General features: G+C 44.1%; 1 protein-coding gene across 3 annotated transcripts in view; it reads right to left on the reverse strand.

Moving 5' to 3' along the window:
* Positions 1-23,258, reverse strand: part of SPATS2L (spermatogenesis associated serine rich 2 like) — a 166,270-nt gene extending 143,012 nt beyond the window's left edge. Inside the window, exons 1-2 of one of the 3 annotated variants that reach the window (XM_068544694.1) lie at positions 23,207-23,258; positions 751-799 (exon numbers count right to left, since the gene is read on the reverse strand). The gene's annotated coding sequence lies outside the window, so the exon portion shown is untranslated. Of the gene's footprint in view, positions 1-750; positions 800-22,879; positions 23,026-23,206 lie in introns of those variants that run through there. The other 2 variants (XM_068544697.1, XM_068544693.1) reach the window with 2 other exon arrangements.
* Between the last annotated feature and the right edge of the window lie 1,947 nt (positions 23,259-25,205).

Raw genomic sequence — 25,205 nt, forward strand, 5'->3', positions numbered from 1 at the left:
TTTAACTGAATGTCAGTCTTACATAGTCCACTTTACATACATGAGCTAGAAATATCCCAACGACTCTGCAAGATGGGTATAATCATCCCCATATTAAAGAGAAGGAAACTGAGGCTCAGAGAGGCAGGTGACATGCAGAGACCGTACAATTACTAGGCAGCAGAAGCAAGATGCAAAGCCAGGCTGCCTGGCTCAAAAGTCTGTGTCCTTCCACTCCCACTCAACGCTGAGTGAGCACTGACGACTGTGAGCCAGACTTCCAGATTCACTGGCCCAAGTTCTTCAACAGCAGCAAAAATGGTTATCACTTCAAGGAGGGAAAGCCAAGTAGTCTGGCCCCAGAGCCCACCACTCTTAACCATAATTCCTTTCTACAACACAACGATCTCTATAAATAAAGACTTTTTTCCCCTGGTACTTTGAGGTATTTCGCATGCATGAAACTACAGAAATCCATAGAAACGTCGATGTAGGTGATGTAGGTGGAGAAGGCACAGGTGGGTGGGGGAGGATTGCTTTCAGTCCTCTGCTCCTTGCCTCCATCCCCCATCCCTCATCCCCCATCCCCCACCCCATCATGAGCGACTTGTCTCTTCGGTCTGTACACCTATACAGGAGCACTCTGGTGCTAAAATCCTGAAAGGCTGACAGACTGTGACAAGACCTGTGGGAGTCAGCTGCAGGTGCAGGGGCAGCCAGCCATGTGGGCAGCAGGAGGATACAGAGAAGGGAGGGATCATCTCTACTTACCTGGGAATCCGCGGAGATATTCCTGACAGTGGTCAGGGTCTGGAGTGCTCTAGGAAAAAAAGAAATTTGGGAAGTCATATCTCACATTTCAAAGCCACACCACTCATCTCCCTCACACCCACACCCAAGCACAGGCTCTGGAGTCAGGCAGACAAGGAATTGGGTCTTACCTGTGACTTAAAGCCTCAGTTTACTCAACTGTAAAATGGGGGACAATATCAATAATAGTAGCTTCCTCACAGAGATGTTGGGAAGACTGGATAATATATAATTTGTGCAATGAATTTGGCACACACAGTAGTGATATTTTAATAACCACAACAGCTAACATTTATTACTTTCTTACAAAGTGCTTGGCGTTGTTCTAGGGCTTCAATGGGTTAACTCTTCGATACTCTGAGGTAGGCACTATTACCACTGGCATTTTGCAGATATAGAAAATGAGGCACCAAAAGGCGAAAGCACCTGTCTCATAAAAATATACAAGGCAAGTGATGGAGCTGGGATTCTGTGACCATCTGACCACAGGGCCTAGACTCTAAAACCACAGGGATATCCTGCCTAATTTATCACAAATAAATGTTAGTTACTGTTATTATTATTATTATTGTTTCTGTAATGATCTCCTTTCCAAAACATAGCCTGTAATATCCACACAAGCCCAGGGAACTCACCATTCAGCTAGTAACCACTTAGGCACAGAGACAGGTGCTGGGCTCCTAAGTCAACCAGGCAATCACTCACTAAGTCAACAATCTCTTCAAGTGTTCCCTGAGAATCCCTCTGCATCCGTTGCTCTGTTAAACACCGCGTGGGGCTTCAAATGCTCTGGTCACTGATCCTGCAAAGTCAGCTCAACCTCCAGGAAACAACCGGGGAACGAGGGAAGGAGGGAGCACCGGGAAGGACGGGGCAGGACCTCAGGACGCTGGATGCTGTGCCTGGCTTGGCGCCACCTCTCTAGGTGACCTTTTCCAAGTCAGCTGACCTCTCCGGTTTTCATCTTTAAGTGAGAGGACTGACCTAGAGGCTCTTAAGCCCTGAGATTCGAATCCACCATTCTATTCTGACTCTCTTGTAATCAGACTACCTTTCCTCTGAACAGCCCATTTCTGCGAGAATATATTGTAACCCTTCATTTCTCTAACACACTGACTGAACACAATGCCAGGCACTGTGAATAGTGCCCAGGATTAAAACACAAGACAAAGCCTACACTTTGTAATGAGCTCTGAGAGCACGATGAAGTCTTACCACAGGAAATCTCGGCAATCGGAAGACCAGGGAAGAGGGTAGCACTTAAGACACCTGCGCATGCGCGGTGGGCCGCCATCGGAGCCCTGGCTGTGGCCCCGAAGAACTCTGCACCAATCTTAGGACCCAGGGTCCCGATGTCCCAGGTGCCCAGCAATCTGGGAAGGGGGTGCCATGCTAACCTTATGGGGCAGATAAGAACGTCTGTGAAAAATAAGGCAGAAGCCAGACAACCAGGGAGATGCTTGAGCTGAGGGTTAGGTTTGTTTTCTGAAAGTAATAGTGTCGTGTGCAATAAACCAAAGAGATGAGAACTCAGCTGGCACTTAATTACTTGACTTTCTTCACTTTGATAAAGTATACCAATGGCCATTTTGATAGCGATCTTTTATGTATGTGTGTGTGAGTGCGCATGCGTGCCTGCTTCTTGCCGAAGCACTTCGACAAAAGATGCTACCGACTTTACATCACACTTAAGATATATTTGCTTTTACAGAAACTCCTTAGAGGGAAATAATTCAGTGAGTATAATACTTCCATTAAAAAGAAATTGATTTTAAAATGTGCTTTTCAAACTTTTGACAAAAACAATTCTTTGATTTTCTGTATGTACCACAAAAGGCAAACACTGTTGTGTGGACAATGTAACAAATAACATGAGTTGTCAAATGAGACATTAAACATTTATTGATTTAATTTTTAATAGCGACTTTTAAACATAACCCAAAATGTCCATCAATCTTTGACATGGGAGGAAGTAGCATTTTGGTAAATTCCATCTCCTACCACAATTGAAGTCGCAGAAGATGTTTATGGTTCTTGGAGAGGGCAATGACGGTATTCTTTACAGGATGGTCAAATATTTGCAGCATATAATTTTAGAAGGCACAAAAAGGTAGAACATAAAAATGTATTATTTTGACAGGTATTTAGGTAACGGATACACCCTCTTTGCTATGTCTCTACAAAAGTACCCAGTGCATGGGAGTCTACAGAGAATTTAGTTCCTAAATTGGCTCCAAAAATGTTTTAAGCAATGGCAACATTGTTAGAAAACACGAATAAACTTCAAGGATGACAACTCCGAGGAACTCTTGGATATATAAATTATAAATTATAGCTTTCTTAAGCCTAGAAAGAAAAATAAAATAAAATTTTAGTAGCGATCATCGCCAGGGTGAAGAATTATGAGTGATTTTTTTCTTCTTTATAATTCTGTCTGCTTTCCAAACTTCCTATAATGAGAATGTGTAACTTTAACAATTTGAAAAAAAAAGTCTTTTGACACTCTCAAGATACCTGATGTAAAAAGTGAAAAGGCTTTGGAATCAGACAAAGTTGGGTTCAAATCCCTGCTTATACCCTTTCTAGCTTGGTGCCCTCAGAGAAGTTACTCAGCAGCCGAAGTTGAACATGAAATGGAAATAATAATACATGCTTAAAGCATCATTTTGACTACTAGAAGTGAGATATTGTAAATGCTTAGCACAGAGTAGGAGCCCAATAAATGACAGTCGCTCTTCCATTTATAGTACACAGTCAAGAGAAGTTAGGCTCTTCTGATAACAGTAAATAAATTTGTTGGTGTTTATAAATTGATGCTTCAGGCCATTTGTTTATGGAAACACTGAGTTTTTACTACGTAATTTTCAGAAATTTTCTAACAATTAAAAGTTCAGAAAAAGAGTAAGTAAGAGGCTTCCACCTCACTCTCCCTTTCATCACATTGATTAGATTCCTATAGTCTGAGACTTTTGGGTTTACTGGTATTTGCCACTTTGCGGCTGTGTTCAGAAATCCTCTGGTTGGCATGGGAGTTGGGAGAATGGGTTACAGTGAACCCTTTAGAGAAAAGAGAAAGAAACCACAGCTACCACAATCAAGATCTTTTCCATATTGTCATTCCTTATGATGAAAGTGAGCAAAATAAATTATGGGATTGCTTAAATGAAGGACGAGGGACTAGATCAGAGATTCTCTGGCTTTTCTTTTTTTTTAATGGTAGTTATGTTGATATTTTCATCCTATTCATGTGCAAGTGGTTCAGTCAAGTAGGTTTATGATAAAATACATGTACTTAACAAAATATGGCTGGTGGGGGTATGTTGCCCTTGGTTATATGTTGCTGTACCTGACTACAGCAAGAAATATGGATTTAACTGGCTTTAATATCAAGTCAAGTATTTGTTGACACATGGAAATAAAAAATATCAAGGAAAAGCTTGATATATAGGTCAAATTCCATTTCAACTCACTCCAAGGGACTGTCCAAAGTCTTCTGCTGCCCTGAAATTGTGTTCTAAATGATGCTTGTCCCAGTCATAGATAACAGCACTTCTCATTACAATGGGATTTGCTACATAAACGAATACTGGTATAGATTTTTAGGCAGTACAATTTATTGTAGAAAGTACAGCTCAAAAAAAAAAAAAAAAAAAAATCATTACGTACTTAACCTCTCCCTCTCTCTCAACCCTGGAGGCATATCTTGCTTTCTACCTGAGGTGTGAACTGTTCTCTCCTTTTCAATGTTTGATTGCTTTTTGTTCCTCTCACTTTGCCTAGTACAGAGCAGACGCTCAAAAAATAGCTGATGAAGAAATGAGCTGAATGAGATGCGGTACCAAAGCAAATAAGGGAAATTCAGAATAGTTTCCTGCACAGAAGGAGAAACAAAATTTAGAAACTGATTCAAGATGAGTATAGCAAGCAGCGTTAGTATTCCCAGCTAGCCGGCTCAAGGAGTCCGGGGCTCCACGGGCCCTCTGTTGGCTCCCTACTCCTAAGTGTTCATCCAGCACTTGGTTTACCCACACCCCGCCAATCTCCGAGGAATGCCACAGAGACATTTCAGTCATTAAGTACCTGAAGCACCTTCGTAAGGGTCCCACAGTGAGCCCAAGCTGGGGTGGCCAATGAACAAATCCTGTCCTTTTAAAGGACAGAGAGAAAGGGCCACCACGACCACCTGGGAGGCAAGAAAGGGCAGGAAGGTTAGCCGGCAGCAGCCCCCGGGGGAAAGGGAATGAGCGCAGCCCCTGGGGTGGGATTGACTCTCTGGCAGCCAGACTTAAAAGCAGTTTCTGAGCCCTTGCCTACATTACCAGGGCTGGGGGGAAACCACAGGAGACTTCAGAAAAGTATGCGTGATGTCCAGTGTCAAAATTCCTAACTTCTTCTCTTTCATTCTCCCCTTTGGCAAAATGATTGCTTTAATAATCAGAGAGTTTCCTATAATTGTTTATAATGCAACCCTGTTGGAATATGCTTTTCTATCTGATAGTCTTTTATTGTGAGCCTTTTTTTAGTTGAAAGCTAAAATAATGCATCAAATATACAAGTTTTGCTTCTATCTTGGAACAACATAATAGACCTAAATGGCTATTTTTATAAAGGTCTGTACTGTGTTCAAAGGGACCACCTACTGATGCCAAGGGCTTCCTTCCCTCATCGAGGGATGTGCCACGGGAGTGAGTAGTTAAGCTCTGAGAGATGCCAAGCTCGCTGGGCACTGGGGGCTTCCTGGGCAGAGAAAGGGCCTGTCCCTGTATTACTGGATAGAGTATAAGCAAAGAGTTAGGAGGGTCTGGTGAGGTTAGCCCCAGGAGTGGTGTATTTTTACATATATTTTACGAATATTCCCCTTATTCATTTGAGAATATTTTAAATGGTAAATCGGCTTCTCCTTGGGAGGCATGACCCGTGGCCATTAATTAACAACTTGGGAGCTAACCATGAAAGCACTTTTGAGTTCACCCACCGGTTTGCTCAATGCATTTAATCCTCCCTATGACCTGCACGGTTTGCTCAATGCATTTAATCCTCCCTATGACCTTTGCGCAGGAGTCATTATCTCCGCGTGAGAGCAGAGCGAGCCGAGGCTCGGAGACAGTAAAGCACTTTGCCCAGCGTTAGACAGTTACGGAGCGAGCGCTGGATGGAGCCACATCTCGGATCCAGTCCACAGATTCACAGCCCATCGTCTTGTGCACAGTTCTAGCTACTCACTAGCTGTGCAGCAAGCCCAAACTGAACTCGCTGGGCCCTTCCCACCTGCAAACCGCGTTGGGGCACATACTCTCCCCGGGCCAAGCTGGTGGGCGTGCTGTGTCGATACAAACCTTCTTAGTCATTGGGCTACGACGGACACTGTTTCTCCCTTGTAAGAACTAAAATGACTGAAGGAAGATTGGGACACTTCTAAGGCAAATGTGTAAGCTCAAGGGCTATGAAAAGCCAAGAACTCAAAAACCAAAGATAACTTTCTTGACTAGACAAGAGTTGGGTATAAGCTCTGCAACAAAGTAGCTCTTGGATAGGAAATATTACTACTAGCGGGTTTTTTTTTCTTTCATTTTTACTAAGAACTGAAACCTACAAAATGACACACCAGGATTACCCTATTAAAAGACAACGTCAATTGCTCCTTTGTTCTAAGAAACTGTGTGTTGGGGACTGACTGGCAATACCTTATACCTTGATTTTCATATTAATTACGCGTTTTTCCTTCAAAAATTGACTGCCACACTACACGCTGTGAGTCAGATTTGAGAGCTGCCAAGATAAATGTTCCGAATGGCTGACTTTTTAAAGACAACCTGTCAGTTCACCAAATAATTCTTTGGGGGTTTGTCCCAGTAAATGTTACGTCTCCCCTATACCTATACTTAAACCTACAGCAATTGTTACAGCCCTTTCCTGATGTAGCATCTTACAACTAAGGCTAAAGATTTTTCCTTTCAACCCCTAATATACAAGTAATGAAACTTATAATCCCTTTTGACAGCATCAGTTTACTTTGGCTGTTATTGTTTAATTCCTATACTGATTTGTGTGAAATACTCTGATTCCTAGGGAGGTAAGTAATTCTGGCCTAGTCCCTCCAACTAAAACAAAGATGACTTTTGTGATTTTGACTAAATAAATGTTTTCTTCCCTGAGGTTTGCTTTCATTAAATAATCATACCAATGTTTGATTTCCTTTAGTTAGCACCTTATTTTAATGAGGCTTGATTCCAAAACATATAAGAACATACGCACACAAGAGGTACCATATTGAGTAAGCCAAGAGTTCCAGCCAAGTGTCCTATCTTTTATGTGGCACCAAGTGACATTTTGTGAAAAGCACAATGGTAACTATTCATTCCGCCAGCCTTAAAAAGATAGGCATGAACTGCCTGCCAGAATGGAAAAGCTTAAGCTTTGAAATCAGACAGCTGGCTTCAAATACCATCTCTACCACCACTATCTCTGTGACCTTGGGCAAACTACTTGTCTCCCCTCAGAGCTTTTTCATCCAAAAATAGGGGTAACAGATGTACCTCAACGGGGTTGTGGAAGAGTCAAATGAGAATTTTGAGATTAAAAAACCAAGCATATAACCTGGCATATTAAGGAGATACTAAAGAATTGATCATTTTTTTCTGCCTCTCTGTAAAATGCCATTAGTAACTCATTTTGTTGTCTATGCACAAAAAAAATGTAAAGGATATTAACTGTGGTGCTCTTTATGACAGCAAAGAACTGGAAATGGTCTAAGCATAGGGAAATGATTACATTAAGGTATATTCATATATTGAAATGTATGCAGTCATTCCAAATATTTCTCAAATAATGTTTTTTGACAAGAGAAATTGCTACCTTAGAATTTAAGAGAGGAAAACAGACAAGAAAACCTGTATAATAACAATAATAGCTCACATTTACTGAGCATTTATTATGAGGCATGCACCATGCTATGTACTTTACATTCATTATTTTATTAATTCTTACAATAAACCTACTAGATACATACTATTATTATCCCTATTTTATAGAAGTAGAAATTGAAGTTTTGATAGTTTAAGCAATTAACAGTCACTACATGAGTAGCATAGCCAGGACTGAAATCACCAAGTGTCTGATTCCAAAGCACTTTTAACTACTATGTCACACTGATTGCTCAGCACAAACTGCCTAGGTCCACCATGAAGCTAGTTTAAACACACACACACACACACACACACACACACGTATGCACATACTCACAACCGCACATACATCCACGTCTGGAAGGAAAACACAGCAGATACTAACAATGACAGTCTCTGGGTGGTGAAATTTTAGCTGACTTTTAACTCTCTTTTATCCATTTCAGTATTTTTTCCAAATTCAACGAGTATGCAATTATTTTTACAGTCAGCAAAAACATTTTTCAAAAAAAAACTTGTGAGAGTATTTTGTAAAATCTAAAGCACTACCAAAGAGTAGTAGTTTCATGAAGCAAGAGTTTATTCCTTGACTTATTACAGATTTGAGTTCCTCGTGCTACTATTCTTTCAAATTATTTTTTCTTTCCATCGAGTCCAAGGTAAAAAGCGTGTAAAAGACTATTTTGTACACGAGTAAAACAAAACATAGTACACAAACACCATATGTATAAGTTACAGACATTTGATATTAATATAAAAGTCAAAGAGTTTGTGTGAGAAGGAAAAAAACCCTCTTTGAATAATACAGGATTTTCCATTTAGAGAAAACACATCCATTAGTGACATGATGCCATCAGTGCATTCTCTGTCATGGTCACAGTTAGTGAAACTGTCATGGAGCCATTTACATAGACTCCAGCATGCTATTTGGACATGATTCAGCCTGATTACTGTCTGTCCCAGGAGATGTGAGTATAATGATGTGCTGGAGTGACACCTAGTATCACCTAAGGAGTGATTTCCTGTCCCACCACCAATTAGTTTCCAAAGCAATGATTCCATAAAGAGAACTGAATGATACACAAAAAAGCAATCCCTTTGAACCAAACAAGTTCATGTGAATTGAAATTATAGGTGAAGTATGAATTTACTTTACAAAATTATTTTTTAATAAATTAAAAATATTTACATATGTTTTTTAGTAAACTTTTCAAAAGAAAAATGAATGCAATCTAAAAGTTACTCCAATTCATCTCGTTTCATTTCGTAATATAGTTCTATGACTGGCAATAAGTGGATCAATAAGGATAGTGTCACTAAGGCATCTGACTAAGTCTTTCCTAACTGTATCCTCTTAGACAGCTTGGGGGCAAGAAAGTAAACACGAGTGCGAGATGATCAAACTAGTTCAAACAAAGAAACAAAAAACAGCTAACAAAATTCATGTATGGATGTCAAAAAGTCTCTTGTAGAAAGTCACAGGGCTCTCTCTTTGGCCTGTCTTGGTCCACATTTTATCAATGACAGAGGAAGTACCTTTCTCAAAAAAAGTGTAATTGACAAATAAGTGAAAAATGTACCACTGAGAGATTGAACTTTTAGAAATTAGAATTCAAAATTGTCTTGATGGAGAGGAAAAATGATTTGCCGAAAAGGGACAAAATGTAACGAGAATAAAGGTAAAGTCCCCTACATGTGTTCCCAAGGTTAACTGCACGGATACAGAATACGGGAGAGCTGGCTTTGTAGGGGTTGTCCAGAAAGAGACTGGGAAGTTTTATTTGACTTTGGATATAAACTAACAACGTGCTGCCCCTCATTTAAAATGGAGGCCAACACAGGATCTGACTAGATCAGCAAAAGGAGGTGCCCTGGATGGGGAGTTAGCTGTAGCCGTGTGTCCTCCGCCACTCAGAGAACTCAGGAGCAGGGTGTTGAGTTCAAGATGCCTCGCTTTTAAAATGGCACAGGCAGAGTGGCGGGCGACCAGAGTGTTAACAGGATGGCGAATCTCAGCCAAAAGAACTGGGACCACGTAAGCCTGAAAAGAGAAGACTTCGAACAAGAGATACAATAGCGATGGTCAAATATGTGAAGACCTACCACACTCAGGTGCATGACTATTCTGTGGCACTCCGAAGGGTGATAGGAGATGAACAGGGAAGCTACAGGGAGGCAGATTTCAGTATCTGATGTGCGTGATAATGAGTATTGTTCCAACCACAAATGAGACAAGGTCCAAATCTAAAGGGGCTCAAGATCTAGGAGCACTGCAGGCTACTGTGGGCAGCAGTCCTCAGTGTCACAAAACTGTGACCACCTCATTCCTGGCAGGGTTCGAACGGCAGCTGGCTGACTGGGATACTGTGGAAGGGATTCCTGCTTCTGGGGGGACCGTCAGACCACAGCATCCACTATCTCTTTCCAGTGCCCACCTTCTATGCTTCTAATTTCACATCAGTAAATTTCATGAAGACACTCAGTGCATTTATGTAAGCAATAGCTAAATATGCCTCGCCTTAATAAATGAGAAAGAACTATAAATTTAAAGACAATCCAGGAGATTCAGAAGGTGAAATCCTACCAAAGTTTGGAAATGATAAATTAATGTTGTCATGACAACCTTAGTTGATATCGCGCATTGCAACTGCAACAGTTCTTGCTCTGGGACTACCAGAACAATAAATGAGTTTATATATTCAGTGCCACAAACCAGCACTGAATACTATTTTTAATGCTTTTATTTTTAATTTTAGAGGTAGTAGGTTTATACTCTCTCCTTGAGTATTCTCAGGTTGAATATGACACTAAACTGAGGCTGTGGTATTGCAGTGGGGCGATCGAGATTACATCAAGAGCCCAGGAAGTCACTGGCAGCCCCCTGCATGCACTGAATCCAGTCCACCATTCAGACGTCACAGGAGAAATGAATGAGAAAGGACAAAGACCGTCTAGATCAGGACATTAGCAGTCACAGTAGCCAGCATAACATCTTCCACTTTCCCCTTTAAAAATTATAGGACTGCCCACATTCCTGTAATAAACACAGGCCGATCATAAGTGGCAGTATGTCAGATCAGACTATCTTACTGCTGTTTATGGGCTTTCTCGGTTATGTATTAGCAAGCACTACAATATAGGAAAGTGAGCCCTCACTGAGAACAACACTGCCTCCAATCAAAACCATTCTCTCCTGAGTATACTAAAGTTTTTCCCCCCTTCTTGTAAGCAACAAAGGCTACAATAAAAGAACTTCCCAAACACCCACAGTTAAGGAAAGAATGGCTCCTACAAAGTAAGTGTGAAATCTGTCCCTGGTATCTAATTTGTATATGAATCTTCCTTTTCAGGGTATTTTAGTGGCTTCCTTTATCTATAATTTATCAGCAAAGAATAGAAATAAAAGTTTATTTTGGGCTTCCCTGGTGGCGCAGTGGTTGAGAATCTGCCTGCCAATGCAGGGGACACGGGTTCGAGCCCTGGTCTGGCAAGATCCCACATGCCACGGAGCAACTGGGCCCGTGAGCCACAACTACTGAGCCTGTGCTCTAGAGCCTGTGCTCCGCAACAAGAGAGGCCGCGATGGTGAGAGGCCCGCACACCGCGATGAAGAGTGGTCCCCACTTGCCGCAACTAGAGAAAGCCCTCGCACAGAAACGAAGACTCAACACAGTCATAAATAAATAAATAAATAAATAAATAAATAAAAGAACGTGAATTTCTTTAAAAAAAAAAAAAAAAGTTTATTTTGATGGCAGTGCACCTGACTATTCAGAGACTCAAGAACTTGCTTTGTTTATTCTTATATTACCCTGGCAGAGGATGTAAACATGCCTTTTTTTCCATGGCTTCGTGTTGTATTCATAATCCCAGACGAATATTTTCACAAATGCAAACCATTAGGCAGGACGGGCCTTAAGCAGAATGTGGAGGCAACTTCCTTCTGGTCCTTTTTCACCCAGGGATGGCTGAATTCTGGCCCTCCTGGCCCAGGTTTCTTATCTCCTTCTTATCAGTCTCAGGGAAGGGTCTATAAAATCATTCAGTCTAAGGAGCACATGTCTGACCAGTTTAAGTTACCACTTGCATAGCATTGCATTTTAGGCCCTGATGCTGGGCACTTTATACCTTGTTTTATTTAGTCGTAAAAAATCATAACAGGGCTTCCCTGGTGGTGCAGTGGTTAAGAATCTGCCTGCCAATGCAGGGAACACGGGTTTGAGCCCTGGTCCGGGAAGATCCCACATGCCGCGGAGCAACTAAGCCCGTGAGCCACAACTACTGAGCCTGTGCTCTAGAGCCCGCAAGCCACAACTACTGAACCCGCAAGCCACAACTACTGATCCCACCTGCCACAACTACTGAAGCCCGCACGCCTAGAGCCCGTGCTCGGCAACAAGAGAAGCCACCGCAACGGGAAGCCCGCGCCCTGCAACGAAGAGTAGCCCCCGCTCGCCGCAACTAGAGAAAAGCCCGCGCGCAGCAACGAGGACCCAATGCAGCCAAAAATAAATAAATAAAACAAATTAAAAAAAAAATCATAACAAGGCAAGTAGGTATTATTAATTTCACTCCATAAATGAGAAAACTGAGGTTCAGGAAGATTAAATAATTGGCTCAAGTTCATTACAGCCAGCCAATTACATGAGTCAGAACCAGGCTTTTCAACTATCAAATCAAATCTGTTTTCCTTCTCTTCTAAACCACACTGGTCTTAGGAAAGAGAATAGAGTTCTTATCATGTAGGCTTTTGCGTATTAGAGAGCAGGAAAGAGAGAGTGTTGATATTTGCAAAGCCCTTTTGAGTAGAATGGATTCTGAAATCACACCATAAGGCAGCCACCTTTCTTGCCCGCACTTAAGACCAGCCTTCTCACAGGGAACAAAGAAGCGGATGGACCATAATTTAGGAAAATCAGCCCTATACTTGCCTTCCCCTTCCCCTCCCAAGTTGCACATATGGTACAAATGGGACCCAGAGACCAGTGGGGCAGCCAAACAGTGTCTGGTGTCAGGGGTCTGGAGTCAGGGAACAGCCAGTATCCAGGCAAGCTCTTCAATTCCACAAATACCTATTAAACTAGCTGAGTTTCCTGCCCATTGCTGGCAGGTGTTAGTAGAAGCTTGAAAGGGACCAGCAAAACGCTTACTCTAGGGCTTGTAGCTCAGAGGCAAGACTACTGGCTTAAGAAGGCTTGGAGATATGTGATGGGATCCTTACCCAAGGCAATCTGAGATTCCTACACAAGACCTCAAATCAGGGACTTGGAAATGTGAGAGAGAACCTGGGGCACAAAGTGAAAATGTGGTACCCAAGAATGAGACAGTTCTGGCTTCCCAGGTAAGGCCAGACAGACTGCATGGTCAACCCAATGGAGAGTCACTCGGGTGCAGGTGGAAAGGAGTTGTAGCTCCTGCCAAGCGCCCGAACTGGTCCCAGATCCTGCAACTGGGGGAGCCATCACCACACCAGGGTGGTCACCACTTTCTCAGGCCAGTCTCTGTACAGGTATGACTTTCAAACTTTTATTTTTAGCATAAGAACCTTTCCTCCTACCAGAATCTTACACTAATGCCTAATATGTAAAAGCAAATCAAAACAACTGCCCAGGGGCATTCTTCTCAGAACCAAAGGGCTCAACAGGACACAGCACACAAACCACCAGGAGAGAGGCGCTGAGTCCCACTGCCTATCAGTGTCACTGGCACCTGATTCCGCTGAATTTTTCCTGTGATAGTCATGGCTTCTTCCCCTCACCTCCAGGTTTCTCCCTCCTGCTCCATCCTGGTAAGCTCTGCTTTCCCATCACTGATTGGCTTTTCCACTTGAAAACAAAGCTCTGCATATCTCTTAGGACATATTATCTTCTGGGTCCTTGTGACAGCCCGTGCACCTTCCTCAAGCCTTCTGGGCCAAATGATCCACAGACTGCTGTCCTCAGTGTCTTAAGGCATAACTGAGGAGTACTAGTTGTTGGGCACGTCATTTTGTTTGATGCACAATGGCTTTATCGTGTACATATTATTGAGGCCCAAGACAGTGGAGGACCTGGGACTTCTCCCACTGGGAAAGGGTCCATGGCAGGATGGGGGAATCTCAGAGACCTAGGCGTGGCTCTTGGTGTTTTGTCTGTACCTCACAAGCAAGAGGCTTCCCGGGACTCCACTCGCCCTGCCCTTGCTCCTCCCGTCTACCTCAAGTCCTCCCTGTAGCACACGGTATCCCTGTTTCCCTCTCCTGATGGTGACTGGGTGGGCCCGGCGAGACAGATGTGCCAGACTCGTGATTTTAGCCCCGTGCACACTGTATGAAGGACTCCTGGTTGTAGTTTTCACAATCTGTCTCTCTGATTCTGAATCTTATCTAAAGCACTTTAATATCTGTGGATTTAAGAAACTGAGCAGCTGCTGCTTCTCTATACCTGTAGGGCTGACTTAGTCATTCAAAAAGCTCCTGGGCTTGGCTCACACAGGATGAATCTCCTGGGAACAAGGAGACGTTCTATAACGATGCTGTCCAATACGACTATTATGCGAGCCTCACAGGTAGTTCAAAATTTCCTAGTAGCCATGTTAAAAAAAAATAAGATAAAGAGAAACGTGAAATTAAGTGTAACAATATATTTTATTTAACCCATTATATCCAAAATGTTACTGTCTCAGCATGTAATCAATAAAATTTGTTCACGAGCTATTTTGCATTCCTCTTTGCATACCAAGTCTGAACCCGTGGTGTATTTCACACTCATAACACATCTCAGTTTGGACTAGGTGCATTTCAAGTGCTCGGCAGCCACAGGCAGCTAGTGGCCACGGTACTGGACAGCACAGGTCTTCAATCTCTTCTCTGTTCCCATCCCTCCTCTCGTTTCTCTCCTGTAACAACTCATTTCCTTTAGTAGGGATGCTGCGGGCAGGGGTAGTCAGTGGGGACCAGGATCATCAGAGAAGACTTTGATACACACCCGAAGGGAGAGCCCACATCACAAAGGAGCTTTTGTGCCAGGCTAGGGAGCTTAGATTTTATCCTGGAGAAACAGTGACTCCGCTGAAAGATTTGAAGCAGCAGAGAGTCCATGATCAAATTTGCCTTTTAGAAAGGCAGCAGTGTGGGGAAGGGGTTGGAAGCAGGCCAGGCAGAAGGCAGGGAGACCAGTTACAAGGCTACTGCAGTAACCCTCAAGAGAGTGATGAGGGCCTGAACCTAGGCAGTCGTGGTGGTAATGGCCTAGAGAGGTGAGCGCAGATTCAAGGGTTTGAGAAGACAGTTTTTACACAGCTTAGTCATCAATGAAAAGTAAGGGTTGAGAAAGAGTGAGGATCCTAGAACAGCTCCCGGAGTTTAAACTTGGTCAAGTGGGTTTCATCAATTGAGGTAGAGAACCCAGAAGGAATATGCTGGCTGCAGAAGTAGAGTTCTGAACTCCCTGAGTTTAAGACACCTGCAGCAGATGTCAGAAGAGTTCAGAGTTGCAGATTTAGGAATCGATGGCATATAGGTGGTAGCAGAAGAAAAGAAGGGGTGAGCAGAGTGTTGAAGGGGGAACCCTAGAGGGTACCGAGGTCTGGGAGGAGGAGAGGAACCAGCAGAGAAGTCTAATGCAGAGCAGTTGGGCAACAGGAAAGACATCAGGAAAGGAATGACTCAGAAAACAGGTGGGCAAGGTTTCAAGGAGTAGTGGTCAGTAACACCAGAGACTCCTGGCCAATGAATCTGGCGGTCTGCAGGACAGACATGGCCATTACGAGAGGACAGGGCTGTAGAGGGCTGGGGAGGTGGGGGTGTAGTGTGAAGACCTGTTCTTCAAGAAGCTGCCTTCTCAGCCCAGGAGGGAGATGCAACGTGACCAGACCGACAGGGAAGGGGCCGCAGGGGTTTTGTTTGACTTCTCTTGTTATTAAAGAACAAAAAGGCTTATGAATGCTTATGCGACGAGGGAGAAGGCTGGTTGAGACCCTGAAGGAAAGCGAGATCACGGAGCAAGATGCCTGAGGAAGCAAGAGGTGATGGTGTCCAGACAGATGAGCCTCTGACTGGAGGAAAGTAAAAGGTAGAAAAGGAATGAGGAAGAAGGCCCTGCCATTTATAAGGAAGATACAACGTGACCACTGCCAAACTACTTTTCTTTATTTAGAAATATATGTGAAATATAATTACAGGTGAAGGCTTTTTTTCTTTAATAGTACTACACATCATGTATAAAATCGGATAAACGCTGAACATAGAAAAAAGTCACTAGTTTTCTGGAGCTCCAGACGTGTGGTCTTGGTATATTACCAAATCTTTCACATCTCTTTGGACTTGGCGTCAACATCACCTCAGGGGACGTTCATCACTGGGAAGAGCCACAGCGTGGTATATAGCTGGTGGCCTCTCTGATTGGTCGGTGTCTGTGCCGAACTGATAGGTAAATATTTCCCGTATCACCACGAATTACCCTAAAGGGTGGTGTAAGAAAAAAGCCACCGATCAACTCTGCAGATTGATCAAGCTATGTAACTTCCTAGAGCCCCCTCCTTAAAAGGATACATAATCCCTACCTTGCAAGATAGCTGTTAGGTTTAAATGAGATGATCACTAAGTGGTGGCCATCACGGTGATGACGATGATTGTATTCACTTTGTTCTGAATTTCTAGGAATTGGGTGCTGCTGTTAATGAATTAGTGCTTGGCAACAATTAGCATCTTGATCCCGAAAGGAGAACTAAAGACTCAATTCTAGCGTTAGGAAGGGCCCTTAAAAATCCTAATGGACATCTGACGTTTGCCTCCTTTCTTCATCCAGTACATATTCAGTCGCTGCCCTCAAACTGCCTGGGCTGACACCTGCTGTACAATGTACTCACTACTCAACCTTCCTAGGCTTCAGTATTGCCTGTCGGTAAAATGGGGGGGAGGGGGGGCAGTAGCACTGCTCTGAGGAAGAACAGAGATGATGCAGGTATTGAGACATTGCCTGGTATATGGTACAGCTCATGCTTAAATACATTTAATCATGGGGTCTTACCACCTCATGAACTAGCACAATCCATAACAGGACCACCTTCCTTATACTGACCCCAAATCTGTCTCCCTGAAACTCACGCCCGTCGGTCCTAGTTTTACAATCCATGGAGTAGTTATACAGAATCAGAATCTGGGAACTATAACAGTATGTTTACTCATTTACTGAGCTCTGCTAGGATCACTGGGCAGTGTCCCACAGATGGCTGGCTACTTGGGACCACAATCAGTGCTGACCTCTTCCTATTTACATTACTATGAAAGTTTCCATCTTCAGTGGTGTTTCCATACTGCAGGAGACCTCTTCAAGCATTCTAAGCCAGTTGGATGCTACCCAGAAACGCACCAGTTATACTGCTTACAAGACTTATTTTGCGCTTTATGTCATGGTCAGTTCAGCACTTGGCACCAAAGTACCTATTTCAGGTCTCCGTATCTCCTCTAAGTTTCATTACTGAACATTGCAGACCACCAGTACCCAGGAGAGTCCTAGTGGTATTTCAGCTTTTGAAGCAGTGGTAGTATATTAGAGGACTGATGTTAGAGTCAAAACACCCTGGAATGCCTCGCCTGTGTTCCTCCCAACCCTGCTGCCCTTCCCTCATCTCTATATTCCCAGTAATAGCTATTGAAATCTGACCCAAAGCCTTTCAATAATCAGCTCAAATAACTGTCACTCTAGGAAGGTCCCCATCGCCCTCCAACCTGAAGGAAATTTTCCCTTCTGAGCTCTCTTAGACCTTTGTTTCTGAGATACATGTGTTATTTCTCCTGCTGGACTATAAACTCCTTCCCGGCAGAAACAGTGCCTTGTACAAAGTGAGACTTATTAAAAGTTGAAAGAACTGAATTTTGTCCTGAATACAATATGATGGGTGTGGCAATTTTTCCCTACCTCACTTTTCATCCCTAGATGGATCCCCAGATGATTTATTTTTTTAATGTACAAGAAGCTTTTAAATGAAAAAGTTGGGTAGCTCTGCAATACAGTCTTGGATTTTGGAGCCGATTAGCTGAATATTTATAAAACTGATAACTCTAATTGTTTTATGTATAAAATACTGGCATAAGGCCTCAATCCTTTCACTTTTGCTAACTAATGGGACCCATCACTCCACCTTAAAATAATGACAGCCTCCTTAATTCTAACTCACAACTGCCAGCCTCCATCAGTACCTCAACTCTGGAAAATGCCAAGGCCTCAGAATCCTCACAGCTGATGAATGGAGAGGCTCATTAGAACCACTGAAGAAAAATGGGGAAAAAACTCCTTGACAGACGCCTCCTTCAAACTCTTGTCCCTTTTATCCAATGTCAACATTAATTTCTCTGTTAACAAATATTTATTGAGGTCATGACTAGGTGTCAAGCTGCAAGCTAGGCTCTGAGGACATGAGGATGAGCAGTACACAGGCAATATCAAAGCCCATCTTTAAAAAAACAAATTCACCTTTCTAGTTTATTGATTCTATAGGTCTACTTATCAAGGGCTTGCTATGCCCAAAGCTTGTAGATGGTTCAAAGATAGCATACAAGGTACATCAGTGCCCTCCAGGGACTTGCAATCTCGTTGGGAAAGCAAGAATTGTGACCACAATAGTATAACAGAGTATCTATTGGTCTAAAGAATGATGTAGACAAAAGGGCAGAAGAGGAAGAATCCAATGAGAGTAACATGATTAGGGCAAGCAGACTTAACTTGGAGATTGTGCTTAGGTCAGAGGAAAAAGGAAAAGACATTCTAAAAGGGAGAGCATGAACAAAAGGGTACAAAGTCATCTTAGAAGGACAGTGAGATCCAATTAGTAGGAATAGAAGGTTCACGTTAGAAAAGCAGAAAATAAGGTTGGTAAGTAAAATTTGGGCAAGAGTGAGGTATATTCAAACCAGGTTGAGGGGCTTCCCTGGTGGCACAGTGGTTAAGAATCCGCCTGCCAATGCAGGGGGCACGGGTTCGAGCCCTGGCCCGGGAAGATCCCACATGTCGCAGAGCAACTAAGCTCGTGCACCCCAACTACTGAGCCTGTGCTCTAGAGGCCGCGAGCCACAACTACTGAGCCTGTGCACCACAACTACTGAAGCCTGTGTGCCTAGAGCCCATGCTTCACAACAAGAGAAGCCACCGCAATGAGAAGCCCACGCACAGCAACGCAGAGTAGCCCCAGCTCACTGCACCTAGAGAAAGCCCGCGCGCAGCAACGAAGACCCAACGCAGCCAAAAATAAATAAATTAATTAATTTAAAAAAAATAAAAACCAGGTTGAGACGTCGGACCAAAGGTGGTGGGAGGGGGAGGGGGCATAAAAAGAATTTGAACTAGTGGAAAGAGCACTAGCTTTGAAATCAGACAAATCTGAGTACAACTCAGACTTCCTGTGAGACAATCCTTGGATAAGAATTCTAAGGAGAAGAGGCTTTAGGAAGGTTGATATGATGAAGTGTGAAGCATGGGGAGAACTCAATTACAGAGAGACGGGATGTAGCAGATTATAATCATCCTAGAATAGGGAGGGCTGAGGGCCTGGGCTATCGGGGTGTGGGGAGTGAGGAATGCCAAGGAAATGTGGGAGCTGGCTCGGAAAAACTCTTACAAAGGAAGAGTTAACAGGACTTGGTGCCCGATTTTACTAATGGAATGAACGAGAGAGAGAAGAGTCAGGGATGGTTCCTAGGTCTCCAGTCTGGGTGATGAAGAGAACGTTAACAGTATGAAGGAAAGAAAAGTCTTTTCAGTGTGAAAGGAAGAGGTTTAGCAGAGGATATAAAAAGTTGACAGGCATGCAGCCGCTGGCCTAACAACAGGACATCAACCGTGAAAACTATTAAACAGGTGCATAAGTGAGAATAGAGTTTGTGTCAGGACTAGAGAGAAAGATTTGTATGTATAAGGGTAAATAACACCATCACATTTAAGAATATTTTTATTAGAAAATAAAAACTCTAGCTGTTAAACAAAAATAATGGGAAGGATATAAATAGTAGACAGAAACGCATCCTCACAGATTATTTTTCTTAGTTATGGTACTTAGGGAATCCTATCCATTATCACAACACTGAACGAATAAACTTCTATAGAAATTCAACATATGGCCTATTTACATAACAAGCATCACAACTCCAAATTAGCCATTTTGATGTGTCAAGGAAATAACACCTTCATAGCAGACTACTTCAAAAAAATGGAAGAAAAAAGAAAAGTTTGTTTTTCTTTTATAATTATGTGTACTGTGTTTTTAACTGTTTCTATCGTGAAAATCACATTCTAATTGTGTGATTACACTCTAAGACAGAACAGTGATGGAATGAATTGATTGGCTGAATTATGCACGATCATTCAGAGATCAATAAATAGACTCCATCACTTAAATCTGCCCATATTATGTATCTGCCCTCATGTCCTATGTCATGCTTGTGAAAGCAACTGTTCTGTGTACAAAAATTATAACAGCCATCTGATTCAATTACCACAGTAAAATAACAGTAAAGGGTCTACAGAAGATGACTGGGAAAGAAGCACAAGGGAGCAGTGAGTAAGCAGTATCTGTCTAATACAAAACCCACTCCACTCTAATCATATGGCGAGACAGGTGGTAGCAGCTTAGATCTTACCATGAGCAACCTCAACTTCTTCCATTTATCAAACTGTAACCAAAAGTTCTTGTCCTGCCTCATAAGACACTGATTAAAGCTGTGTAAAGGTAAACAGGATGAAGACCACCTAGGTGCCTTCAACACAAAAGCCATAAATGAATGTTCATTGATAACAACAGCACAACTCTATGATCAGAGAGAGGCTGAGAAACTGATAAAACTTAGAACCAAAAATGAAACATTTCTAAAGCTTAACTTCTGATGGAAAGTATTTCCATTTGCACGGCAAAGCAGGTCTTTGAGATGCTTCCTATTGGCAGCGCATCAAAGACTGAAATGGTGTGGCCTAAGCATTTTCTTTTCCTGATCATTACAGAGGTTGCCCAAGCAGCCTCACAAGCCCACAGACACCTATCCCCACAAAGGCCACTTGAAAATAAGTGCAAGCACAGAAACAGTCAACTGAAGGCTTTCATTAGGGGGCTCCCTAAAACAAAATGAATACAAAAGGAGTCTTGATCATTTTGCCTAAGTAAGTACTTTAAACTAAGTTGATTCCTAGAAAATTATTTAATATTTTCAGAGGCAAGGATTAAAGAAAGAAAGAAAATTTCCAATTAATATACTCCTTCCCCAGATGTTGAGGTGTTTTTACTATCCTCTTAAATATTCCCTGCATTCAAGTGATTGTATTTTTATGCAAATTATCCTTTGGAGCTAGTCGTGTGTGTGTGTGTGTGTGTGTGTGTGTATTTTTAAAGCCACACAAAGAATCGGACATATTTTTTGTTCTGCTGCCCCATAAAATAGATTTTAACAAAGCTTGAGTTTAATCCAAAACTCTAATTAGAGACTGCAGCAGTATTTGTCTTGTCCAAATAGAAAATCATTCCCAAAGTTGATTCTTCCCCACTTAGAGCTCCAACAAATATTTTCATACACAGATTTTTAAAAAACACTACAATTACTTGATAAAAACTGCCCCCACCCATATAACACACTGCTTTCTGGTTGATACAATTTTATAAGGCCAATCAAATACTTTATCCAGAAAGCAACTGTAGACTTCACTTTCAGAGTATCTTTCAAAGTCACTGTATTTGTTACTTGAATATTCTTTATTTCTTTTCCAGAATGAAGCAATTTCTGACTTCCTGTCTGTCCCTTCTTTTCCCTGCCATATTGCACATCTGCTTTATCTCTAGATAACAAAATCAATCATAATGGCAATGAATCGTTCCTTGAAGACAAACTAAACCGGTCATAAAGGTTACACGACCTTACTCTTTTAAATACTGGCATAAAGCCTCTTCCTCTGCATAGGTTCTAAAATTTCAGAGTCGCTCTTTTCTTACTTGCAAGAGGATTGGTAAAAGTTTTTAATGTAACATTTTTTTAAATGTAAATAAGCAAGTGAAAAATATTACACATAATATTTTATGTAAAGAAAGAGACTGTGTTTGAAGTTCAAGGTTTTTCACTAGCTCTCAAGCTACAGATTCTGTAATACACTCAAAGGAAAATGCTGCACAGAAAGAATCTTTACATGTCAGGTCTCCAAAACCTTGGCATCTGCTAAAACCCGGACTGCTGGGAATTGAAGGCTCAGGAAGTTCACAAACACACACACCAAACCCCCAAGAGGTGGAAACCTCCAGTTGAGAAGATGGGAGGTTTCAGTCGCATCCCCGTCCAGGTAAAGTCTCAGCCCTTCACCTCCTACGTCTGCAGTAAGTATTAACTGCCGAACAGAGTGGGAGAGAGCGGGGCCGATCTTCCAAGACTCGGAAAAGTCGAGCGTGTGGAGAGAGCGGGAAGACCCTCTCGCATCTCCGGAGCCACCGCTGTCTTGGGCTCGGGCCGCTGTCGGCCGACTCCGGGTCCGCCCGCCCAGACGCGGCAGCGCGACCGCTTCGTCCCGCGGCCGGGTCGCTCGGCATCTACTCCTGTCACGCCGCGAGCAACTGCAGCGACTTTGCCGGCACCGGGGGTCGCCGCATCCTGCTCCCGCCTGGCGCCCAAGGGGCGCGGGTTCCCCCGGACCCGCGGCCCCCGGGCCGGGCGGCGATTGAGGGCGAGACGCTGCCGGCGGAGGCGGCTCGGAGCGGGAGGGCGGCGGGAAGGGGTGGGTCTCCGTCCGCCAGGCGGGTGGAAGGGGACGCTCGCGCGGGGGAGGGCAGGCGAGGGACCGCGGCCGATTCAGATCCGGGGCGGGCGGGTCCACGTCGGAGCGCGGCGGCCACACGCTCGCCCCGGGCGCGCGAATGTGCGCCGCACCCGGCGCCTCCTCCCGCCCGCCGGCTAGCTCGCCCGCGCCGGCCCGAGAAAGGAAGGACGGCGACCTCCGCGTCCGGTCCGCGCGGCCAGCCCGCGTCGGCGCCGAGCGGGGGGCCACACCCAGCGCCCCGGTAGGCGGCTGGGGCTGGGCGGCCCAGGCTGCGGATCGCGCGGCCCGGGCTCAGCCACCGTCCCGGCCGCGCAGGCCCCGCCGCGTCCGCCCGAGCCCCGCGTCCCGGCCCGGGCCCGGCGGGCTGGCGGGGAGGGTGTCCCAGGCGGCGGCGGCGGCGGCGGCCGGGGATCCCGGGCTTACCTCTGTGCCGAGCGCCGGCCGCTCCGTCCCGGGCCAGGGAACAGGGATCGGGGGCGCGGTCGCCGGTGGAGGCGCGGCGACGGTGGCGGCCCCTGCGGCGCGGAGGGCGGGCGGAGCAGGAGCCGCTGCCTGGGCCGCGCGCCGGCCGGAGCTCGCCCCGCGCAGCCGGCGCTCGCGGCGGAGGGCGCAGCCGGTTCGGCCCCCGGGCTAGATTCCTTCACTGACACAACTCCGGGTCGGCCCGCTCCACGCAGGGACACTCCCGCCCCTCGTAGGCTGCCCCCGCCCGCCGGCCGGCCGGCCAGCCCGCCCCTCGGTGTCACTCACCCAGGCGCACACACCCCGAGCCGGCGCCCCTCGCTCCCGCTCGCACACACAGCGCTGCTCACGCCTCTCTCGGGTTTTGTATCCGCTCACACGCACGTTCTGACACAGATCCCTTCCCTCCACACGCCCTCCCTAGCTCCTTTCCCACCCCACTTTCTAGAAGAATCCCCGTACAGCTTCCGCGCTTTGCTTGCCCCACACCAACCTCCTCGCCTTTCCCCGAACCCCCGCCTCACTTAAACGGCCCCTGTTATTCAAAGGTTTTGCCACACCCCGCACGTGTTGCAGGAGAGGCGTCCTCCTGTACCCAGGAGAATGAACTTTGCTCCCCCCAGCACCGTCTACAAATGCAAGATGCTTCTATTTTTAGAAAGCACGGATGCTTTCTGGTGCTGAGCCAAGCTCAAAATGTAAACAAAGGTAGCCGATTCCGAAATGACCTGAAGAACCAGACGCGGAAAAAGTACTGGGTTTGGTTGGGTCTGACCTTAGAAACGCGGCTAACCGGGAGTATTCCGGCTCCTCCCTTTCGCTGCCTTTCAGGCTGCAGGACGGGTTGCTCTAAACGTGTGTGATAACCAAGTTCCAGGTAGACACCGTGGGCACCAGCCCATGGATTTCTGCCTGGGAGTACAGTAGCCGGGAGAGTAAAGGCAGTTTCTCAATCATTATTCATGATGGAAGCACTTTAGATAACACACCTCTTCCAGAGGCAGTAGAGTGAAATGCAGGCAGCTCTCCAGTTTTGCTTTGTTTTTTTTCAGGGTGACTTAACCTCCCTTTTTCTCAATACCAGTAACTGTTTCTCAGCGGCTCCTTGGATGTCAGAGCCCCTTGCAAATACGCAGGACGGAGTTACTTAACGCCTCTCACGCTCCAAACTCTAAGGGGCCCCTGAGTGTATAGCAGAATGGTATATCATCCGATGTTCAGGAATTCATAATTTGAAATTAGATACAAACACCTTTCTGGTAAAGTTCAAATGTTCTAACATAGTGTGCCCCTGTGGACAAAGCACAGCCCTAATACGGGATAAAGGAGCCGAAAGCCAGGGAACCTATTTTCTTTTGTGACTTGTGGTGGCGGTTCTTGTTGCACTGGATGGGTGTATGGATCATATAATGTATTTTAAAATATTTGTAAGTGCTTTATAAGTATTAACTTATTTAATCCTTTAAACAGTCCAATCAGGTAGGTAGTATTTTTGAACTTTTTTTATAGATAAAGAAACTGAGGCACGGAGAGGAGAAATGTTGGAGGGAGGGTTTGAACCTACACAATCTGTAACAAACTTGAAACAATTTGACTTGGAATTTGATGCACTTTTTAGGTCCTCTGGCAAAATAATTCACTTAAGTTTTGGGGAGTTTCTCCTCATAATTAGAATTCCAAAATGAGTAATAAATTATTGTTTTCCTAGGAAGGGCTTTGGAAAGAACATGGAACTCATTCTTCATTCCTTTCTTCTACCACTTCATTACTTCCTAGGACTCCAAATCTAATTTGTTTAGTAAAGACTGAAAGAAGAAAGCCTTCAAGACCTGAATATGCCCAGAGGGAAGAAAGGGTTTTCAGAAGCCCATACATGGCCTTTTACCTTTAAGGCCTACTTCCCAGTAAGTAGGTAGTAACCACAAGAATAACTGGTGTGTACATTGAGAGTGAAAATATTAAAGCATTGAATTTGATGAAAAATAAATAAATGGAGAATGGATGTATAGTAGTAGCCACTGTACCACAAACTAGACTAAAACTAATTTTCTACTGGGAATGGAGTGGAGGCCTAGTCCAGGAAAAGACAATTATAAAGTAACTAAAGAAAATAATTACAACTTTCAAGGGTTATTAAGGGACCTAGCAAAAGAAATCAGACTTTTAAAAGTTTATACACAGTGAGTTTCAAATAAAACTTAAACCTTTTGCTGTTCAAATTAATTTACTCTTAGGGAAAAAAAAGTGAAAACTTTCTCAGAGAGAGGGTTTATTCAATAAGCATGTA

This window comes from Eschrichtius robustus, chromosome 5 (genome assembly GCF_028021215.1).
Source record: "Eschrichtius robustus isolate mEscRob2 chromosome 5, mEscRob2.pri, whole genome shotgun sequence".
NCBI classification, from domain to species: domain Eukaryota; kingdom Metazoa; phylum Chordata; class Mammalia; order Artiodactyla; family Eschrichtiidae; genus Eschrichtius; species Eschrichtius robustus.